Source organism: Lepidochelys olivacea (assembly GCF_965140295.1).
Source record: "Lepidochelys olivacea isolate rLepOli2 genome assembly, chromosome: 7".
Lineage (NCBI taxonomy): Eukaryota > Metazoa > Chordata > Testudines > Cheloniidae > Lepidochelys > Lepidochelys olivacea.
In genome coordinates this window covers 23898896-23908237 of record NC_140417.1, presented here as the reverse complement: position 1 = coordinate 23908237, position 9342 = coordinate 23898896, and positions in this window count along the sequence as shown.

Sequence of the window (9342 nt, the reverse complement as noted above, 5' to 3'; positions counted from 1 at the left end):
GGACAAGCCAAATTAGTATGGTAGCTGGGGCAAATACAGGCCGAAGTTCGAAGCTGGGTAGTCAGAGTCCAAGGGTCCACGAAGGACCAAGAAGTGGAGGCAAGGCTGGATTGGGTCAGTAACAGGGCTGGAGTGAGTCAGTAACAGAGCACAGACAAGGCTGAGGCTGGAGCAGGATCAAGAACAGGCTGGAAGCCTGGAGAGTCTGATACACCGGGAGGAAGGTTCCTGGCCAGATAATACTGTTGCAAAAAACTGATCTGCAGCTCTAGTGGGGTTGGGGAAATACCTGGGCCTGAGGGTCATCTGACCCAGGCTTGGCTCAGCCATAGGCTGCTGCCGCATGCCTGAAGGCTGGGTCACTGCAGGCATTGTGGGAAGGGTAAGTCAGTGCAACTGGGTCCAGGCTGCTTGCCTGCGTGGTGACTCAGCTCAGCTCTGTTGGAGAGGCACCTGTGCGAGTAGCCCGCGCTTGGCTGTAGGTTTGCCTCCCATCATGGTTCCACCTATTCCCTGCTGCTTTTCAGGTGTATTGCTCCTGGGCAAGAGCTGTGCACGAGCAGCCCCTAAACATCCCGGAGCTTTCCCCAACCAATAAATAAGCACCCTCTGTAATTAGTGTAATAGCTTGAGTCCCAAGCGTCTGTTACCAAACTGGTGCCAGGCCATGATATACCACCAAAAACAAAATCAACCCAAACTCTCCATGCTAGCTTGCAAAGGCATTGTGACAGACACTCAGGACCTGCAGTTCCCCCGAGCTGAGAAACATCAGCTAATGCAGAATGTGGCTGCAGCCAGGCAGGGGCAGCAAGAGCCCAGAATGTGCATGGTCCATATCCTGCACTGGCTGCTAGAAACCCCCTTGGCGGGGACATTCAAAGAGCTAGGCTGGGTCCAACTACCATTTCTTGCTCTCCATCCTGGCACACAGCCTGCTTTCAGGCAGAATGCTTAAGCCAAATGTCTCAAGGGTGCTGGGCTCAGGGCATTTCCATTAGCAGACCTTTCCTTCTGGCAGCTATTGACTCTAGGAGTTTGCCAAAGCCCAAGACAAATTACAATGAGAAAATACTGTAAGACTTACCTATTGGTCCAGGCTTTCCCCTAAGTGTCAGCTCAATTTCCATTATGATCCACCCATTGTCAGCATCCTCATCATCTCTATCCTTTCCAATCATGTCATGGAGCAGGGAGGCCTAGGGGTATTAGCTCCCTATACATGGGAAATGTTTTTCTGCCAACTTAAGCCTTATCTAGTTCACTCAGATACTATGGTGATGGGCACCATATCAGTGCTAGTAATCAGCTAGCTAGCTAGAAACATATGCTTTAATACCCAGGCTCTAATGACAGGGTGAACTTTAACAAGAGAGGAGCTCTGATCCTCAAAGTATTCCATAGTTATTTTTGTTACCACTCTTCTTCTGGACTTACGCAGCTCCAGGCCAAGCTTTGTGGTGCTTCATCACATGAGCATAAAACATAACTAAGTTACAAGGAGAGAAATTCATTCCCAAGCCACTAAAACCTGAGCAATAACAGTATTTTTAAGGCTCATTCCTACAGCTTTGAACCCAAGGGTTCAAAAAAATCACGAGCCGATCCCCAAAATCATGGCAGTGGCTAAACAATCCCATGAGACTTTTTAAAAAAAATACTAACTATAGTGTTCACTTGGTCTGCCTCTCTCTTTTGGAGCCTTCAGGGTGCACGCAGATCAGATTCTCCAGCTTTTCTCTGCAACCACAAGTACTAGAAACTAATGCAGTTGTAAATGAGACCAGACACTGGCCCTGTGGAGGCCCACACAAACAACTATTACTCCATTTCAGGCCAGAGAGATCTAAGAGTTTCATTTCAAAGGAGGTAAGTGACACACACTCAGAGCACAAAAGCAGAGACACAGCACAGTGGAGATACTGTAATGTTACTAGGCTGGTGTTCCTAGTCTGTGCTGAAAGCCTGCTGCCTGGCCTCCAATACGCTGCTGTCCACCTCCTAGCCATTCCCACCTTCTGTTGCTGCTTCCAGGGTTGCCTGCCGCCCAGTGTCACTATTATCACCGCTATCTCCTGAAGAGAACGGACACCCATAACAAGGGGGCTGGGAAAGTTTGGGGAGGGGGGGAAGAAATAGAAAAACAATTCTTACTTCTCCTCTCTGACCGTTCTCCAGCTGCTGTTGCTACTGTTGCTTTCCCGCACAGATATTCCCATATTTAAATATTCCAGAATAATCTCAAGAACAGCCCCTCCAAGTGCACAAAACATCATGGTTCCAGACAACAAACAGGCTTTTTGTACATCATGAGCTCACATATGCGTGTGCGCACACACTCCTTCCCTCTCTGCCAGGCTCCCAGCAGTGACCATGGAGGAGGGAAGAGCTGCAGTTCTTCATGTTGTAGAGAGAACATATTTGCCACCAAGCTGTCTAAAGCCTGCCCAGGTTTTATTTTATGGCATTTCCAGGGGTCACCAAACCCCTCCCCGATACCTGCTTGATAACAAGTGACTTTGTTTTACTTTTTTATGCCAGCCTGGGCCAGGTGGTTTAGTTGCAGCGATTCAAATCTGTCAGCTTGGAAAATGGTGGTGTGTATATAACACAAGGCTTTCTTTTTTTTTAAAAATACGTATTTAGCAGAAACCTGCAGTCTTCACGACAAAACCACCATGTAAATAAATAAATAGATAGAACGTGGATACCATTTGTTGCAAAGGTAAACGCATAGTGAGCCATAAGCACTGGAAAATGTGAAGTTGATCTTTAGCATATTATGAGAAGCGGTAGAGAGATCACCGTTGTGAAATCAAAAAAATATTTATTTACTCTGTGCCATTACTGTGCGGGTGTCTGCTCTGTTTGGTGATCAGAGACCCTCTACAAAATTTCCTAGCCAATAGGAAGTTAGAGAGTTCACTGAGATAATCAGGCTTCAATACACCCAAGGATTTAAACCCATGATTAACTCTAGCTGCATATTTAAATCTGGTTGACTTGAATGGGATTTAAACATATGCTTAACTTTAAGCGTGTGCTGAAGTGCTTTGCTGAATAGACATGGACTTCTGAACTGGGGCATAATTCAGAAGGCTCATTACTAGCACATATTAATGGTTATATAGAACACTATAGAGAAGGCAGTTGAAAAAGCTAACAGAATGTTTGGAACCATTAGGAAAGGGATAGGTGATAAGACAGAAAACATCATAATGCCACTACATAAATGCATGGTACACCCACACCTTGAATTCTGCATGAAGTTCTGGTCGCCCCATCTCAAAAAAGATACACTAGAATTGGGAAAAGCACAGAGAAGGGCAACAAAAATGATTAGGGGTATGGAACAGTTTCCATAGGAGGAGAGATTAAAACGATAGGGACTGTCCAGCTTGAAAAAGAGAGGACTGAGGGGAGATTTGATAGAGGTCTATAAAATCAATCATGGTGTGGAGGAAGTGAATAAGGAAGTGTTAGTTACCCTTTCACATAGCACATGAACTAGGGGGTCACCCAATGAAATGGATAGGCAGCAGGTTTAAAACAAACATAAGGAAGTACTTCTTCTCACAATGCCATCAGCCTGTGGAACTCGGTGCCAGGGGATGTTGTGAAGGCCAAAAGTATAACTGGGTTTAAAAAAGAATCAGATAAGTTCATGGCGGAGAGGTCGACTGCTGGCTTTTAGCCAAGACGGTCAGGGATGCAACCCCATGCTCTGGGTGTCCCTAAACCTCTGACTGCTAGATACTGGGACTGGACAACAGGCGATAGATGATTCAAACTGCCCGGTTCTGTTCACTTCCTCTGACACATCTGGCACCCAGCCACTGTTGGAAGACAGGATACTGGGTGAGACAGATCCTTGGTCTGACCCAATGTGGCCATTCTTACGTGCTTAAGGTCTCATCTCTTGCGAAACTGTGCATGTCTAGTGCTATGACTGTGAAAGGCAGCAGGATGGTGAGGATTTATCCCCTAATAAGGTTGATCTAATTTCTTCCTACTTTAGCTCATAATTAAGCCCAGCTTTTGCTTTTCCCCAACAGAGTGAGTGAAGTGCTAGGCAGGTCTGTTGCTCGTGGCCTTTCCTTGAATCCACAGTTATCATGAAGTGGATCAACCAAAAAAGAAGGGACAGGACACATCTACTTTTTATGCAAGATAAAGAAGAATCTTTATTTTACACTGATCGAATCCACTAGCTAGTGCAATAAATATTACAGCCACTGGCTAGCCTGACTGCACCTGAACGTGGGTCATTTTGAAAGTGAGAAGGCTAAATAATCCCAGCCACAGAAAATGGGCCTTACCTTTCCAATCCACAAGCTGGTCTCTTGGCTTTCTGGCACATGATGCTGTAGCAGAACAACATTAAGTGCAGCTTTCTAGCCTAGTTGGCCATGAAATGGGTTCTCCTTCCCGCGCTTAACTTCTGAGACCTATTGCACCATAAACAAACCTAAAGCTTTTGCTTAGGAAACTCGGATGCTTCGCCAATGCTGGCCAGAAGGTGGCGGCCTTCGCCTGCAAATCTCAAAGAGCCCAATTAGCTGTTCAATATCACTAGAAATCATTGCTGTTGATAGAGATAAATGGGTAATACACTATCTATGTAACAATAGTTTAAAAAAAAAAAAGAAAAGAACTTTTCATCAACGGCTAATCATGTTTTTTATTGCTTTGCTTTGCATTTTCTGGGGAATAAAACCTCAGAGGAGCCCACTCTGGTGGAAAATGAAAGGGCATATAAAAAAAATGAACGTACATGGATTCTAAATATTTCAGGTTGTATGACTTTGTGTTTGACCTTAGCAGAAGATGAACTAATCCTGCAATATAATAGACTTTCATAGAGATATGGAAAATGGCTGCTTTTTTATCTCAGTTGCCATGGGAACCATCAGAGAGAAGGCCTAGCTGAGATGCAATAGAAGGTTATTAAATGTGTGCTTGTGTATATTGGAAAAATACAGCTTTTTGTCATCCTGTGTCACTCATAGGTCTTTAATACCTAATGTTTAGGTTATTAATAAACTAACAGGTCCATTTTTTGCAGGGAACAGCAGTGAATGCAGCTGTAAAAAAAAAATTAGTACAAGTTGGACATTTGCAAAACTCTTTCATAGGGGCAGAAGCCGTTGGGCTGGTTTTTCTGAGCTATTATTTCCCTCAAGTTTGCACCAAAGTTTTCATTCCTCCCTTGAAGGAAAGCGAAGGAATACAGGAATGGAGCCCACCTATTCAACAAGGCAAAGAGCCCACGCCTCCCCTCCTCTTTGTCTTGTACTGGCATGGAAGCCAATGGGACTAGAAGGTGGTGTGGGTCTCACATAGCTGCTTCAGCACAAGGCTGCCAAGGTGAATCATACTGCACCTTGGCCACGTCTTTGTGCTGGGTTAAGACCTAAGGGGGGAAAATTTTAGGAAATAGTTCTTGGCTAGAAATGTTCCCCTTTTACATTTTTTTTTTTAAACCCAGGCAGCAAATTAAAGTAACAGTCTGCAAAGAAGGACAACAAGATGCAAGGATTGATGGCGGAGAACAGCAAAGGCGAGCCAACATGTCTCTCCAGGTGAAGGGATAGTTTCCCTCTCCCCCGCACCTCCCTGGAAATTGGAGCTGGGGGCAGAGCAGAGCAAACTCTCCCTGCTCTGCCTGGGCTTTGGGGCCAGGGTGCTGGGGCGGGGCGACCCTTCCATGGGCACGTGGCAGGCCCCGCTCTGGGGAGTCAAGTCACTGTGCAGGAGGCATTTTCCTTAGGCAGATGTTCGCAAAAGCTCGGGCTGCTGGTGCCCGTGTCCCGGGCTGGAGGGAAGCGCAGTCACAAGGCGCTGTATCCGGGGCAAGACCCCCTCTCCTGCGAAACGGTGCGGACAACAAAATACCCCTGCTCTGGGCTCCCCGCCGGAGCGGGCTGTCTGGGGGGCCAGGGCTGCGGGGTGAATGCTGCCTACCTGAGCCCGGGACATTAGAACCAGGCCCCCAACCGCGACCGGGGGCAGCGGGGATGCGATCTGCTCCCGCGATCAGCCCCGGCGCCCACCTAGCCTCCAGCTCGCAAGGGAACCGCAAGGGGAGCCCGGCCTACCTGCCCCCGTTCACACTTGTCCCGAACCGCCTCGCCCGGCCCCCCGGGGAGAGGAGGGACTGAGGCAGGGCTCCCCACGCCTACCTGCCCCGGGGTCAGCCGGGTGCCTCTGCCCCAGCAGCCCGCATGTCCCTGCGGTAGAACCCAGGGCACGGGGCGCTCCGGAACGAATCCGAATCAATCTAAAAGCGACAAATCCGGAGCTAATCGCTTGGGGACGGGACAACCCAGCCCCGCGCGAGAGCCGTTGAGCGCAGCAGAGGGGCTGGCTAGGGATTATTGACCCAGCACTAGCCGATAAATGCCCAGGCGGCCGCGACCTGCTCCTCAGCCACTTAGCGCCCTAACCCGGAGCCGGTGTGCTGGGCTCTGCCTGGGAGTTAACCCCTTCGCTGCCTCGGGCCAGCGCGGGGCGCCCTGTGCTGGCAGCGCCTCGGAAAGCTAGGTGGCTTCCCGGAGCGGGGAAGCTGAGGCTGGAGGGTTTGGGGAAGAAAAGGGGCGAACCAATGAGTGCCAGATCCTAGCGGGGGCAATTTGGTGCCGACTGTCCTCAATCAACAGCCCTCCAGCTGCCTGGCGCCAGCGACCCCAGGCCAGGGCACAACAACCGCCCCGAGCCAGACTTCGGCTTCGGAGCTGGTCTGAAGGCAAGCGAGCAAAGCTGCTTATTTCTCCCAGGCAGGGGATCCCCAGCATGTCCGGACTGGAGGAAGCCCCTGCGCAGAGGCTGGGCACCTCCCAGTCACAAAAAGGGGGACCAGATCACAACTAGAAAAGGAGTACTTATGCTCAAATAAATTGGTTAGTCTCTAAGGTGCCACAAGTCCTCCTTTTCTTTTTGCGAATACAGACTAACACGGCCGCTACTCTGAAACAGATCTCAACTGTTTGTCTTCATTTGGTTTCCTACCGAAAAACAACCTCTCCCACACCCACCTGTATGTAGATATAAACGTAAGGTAACGATCTCTCTCCCTATGATCACACCCTTGGGGGGGAGGGTCTGTGTGTGCCGTTAGACATATATTTATTCAGGCAAGTTTGCCATCTCCTAAGTGGTCCAACCAAATCTAAAGGAGTCATTACAAAGTGTGTGTTCCCCCCCCATATTCTTGTGCCATTTTTCTCGCCAGTGTCAGAGATGGTAGGAGCGCACTTTGTTACACAACGAATATAACAGTGAATAAATGAGGAGTGCTAACAAAATACGAGCTGTTAAAGATACCAGCCTCACGAATAGCCCATGCATTGCACACACACACACACACACACACACACACACACACGTGTATTTCTAGACAATCGCTGGCTGGGCACACACATGCAGGGCTCACACACAAGCATGCATGCATGCTAAGTCAAGCAAAGAATACATAGATTTTGCCTATCTGCCGATCAAACGCGGAGATCTGCTCTGGTAAATGATGCATTAGATGCGGTGGCTGTATTTGTTGTGTGAGTTTTGAAAGGGTCCTGATAATCTGGAAGCGAGAGATAAGGAACACCATTTATTCAGCAGCACTTTGGAACCAATTTTCAACCCTGTTCAACCCCATTCTCCAGCAGCCTCCAGGAGCCCAGGAGATAAGGATTGGGCTATTCATTATCTTCACAAGGAACAAAGATTAGCTAGCAGAGATGAAAAATTACCCCTGGATAGTAATAAGGAGGAGAACCTCTAGAGTAGTGGAGCCTATATTCTCTCCGCTGCTACTACTGCCTTTAAATTCTCTCCCTCTCTTTTCTGTTAAATCGATATTGAAAGGGTTGGGCGATTTGTTAAACCTACTCACTGTCTATCATATTTTTCAATATGCAGAATGTGGTTGTTACAGTGGAAGAAAACGGTGCGGGGTTTTCCCCCCCCTTACCCTCAGACTTTAAAATGACATCTTTAGCATGAAACCTAACTGGTGCAGGCAGAATAAACCCTCATTAGCCTATACTAAGCATTCAGCAAAATACATTTTTAAAACCTGTATTGGGTCACGGTGGAGTTTGGGGATTACTCCGTACAGACATCTGACCAGCCCGGCAGATAGCAATGCAGTTCTCAAAGAATAGACATTTATCCGAAACTCTGACCTTTCTACAAAATTGAAGCAAAAACGCCACACACACACACACACACAGCGCCTCTGGGTTCAAATCCCCATCTCTATTAAAATGCATGCGTAAGAACCCCACGGCTACTAACCCTTTGAATTACACAGGACCTTCCATGTTAGGGGACTTTTTTTTTTAATTCGAATATCTGGATTTGCAATAGCGCCTGGCTTTTGCCTTTAAAATATGAGCACTTTTTAAAAAATAACACAGCCTTTCTTTTCTTTTTTTTTACCCTGAATAAATCTGGTTCTGTATCTCATCTCTTAGGACGAAGGGTGATACAGGCGAGTAATTAAAACAGTTACTTTGGAAATGGGCTGCTGGGGGCTGATAAGAATTATCTTTAGCATATCAAGGACCTTCCCCCCCCAGCCCAGAATCATATCACAAAGACAGACAGAAAATGCCAGCAAAATAGGATTTTTAGTTGTTTTTGTTGCTCACATATTTTTTACAGCCATTATGATAATTCTTCTCCAATATAACTTTTCTGCTTCCTTCTTGAAACGCATTTCTCCCTCCTCCCCACCCCGGGATTTTTTTTACATTAGTGTGATCATTTAAATTGGGAAAGTGGGGTTCCCCTTGCCCCCAAAAGGAATTTAAAATATTTGAAGTGTTGGTATTGTATCCCATCCTTTCCTAATCGAAGGGCAATATTCTCTCTCACACGCTGCCTTTTGCCTGAAGAGCGGATATACCGTTTAGACACAGCCCTTGCTGTGTAATGTACCAAAGAAGTTATTTTGCTAGCTGTACTATGGAGGGTGGGGGAAGTGAGGGGGGACAAGGTGAAACTCCCTATAAACCAATAAGAAAATAAAGAGCAAAGGTGAAGATTTCCAGCCTTGCGCTGAGGCTAGTTGCTTGCAAACATTTTCAAACACATTAGTTCTGGCTGACTTGCCTAATGGGCTGGGATAGATGCATTTTAACATTTCTTTCTTTGCGCACAACGACTCGCTGGTTGGTATCTGCTTTTTAATTCCTTCCTCCGGCCCCCTCCCCACACACAGAGCTAATATTACGTTCAGGTGCATAGTCCAGCAGATTAAAATTATGGACAGAAAAGTAGGAACGATTATAAAAGGCCAGCATGTTAAATGCAAGATTTACTCCCCTCAGCAGGAAGGGG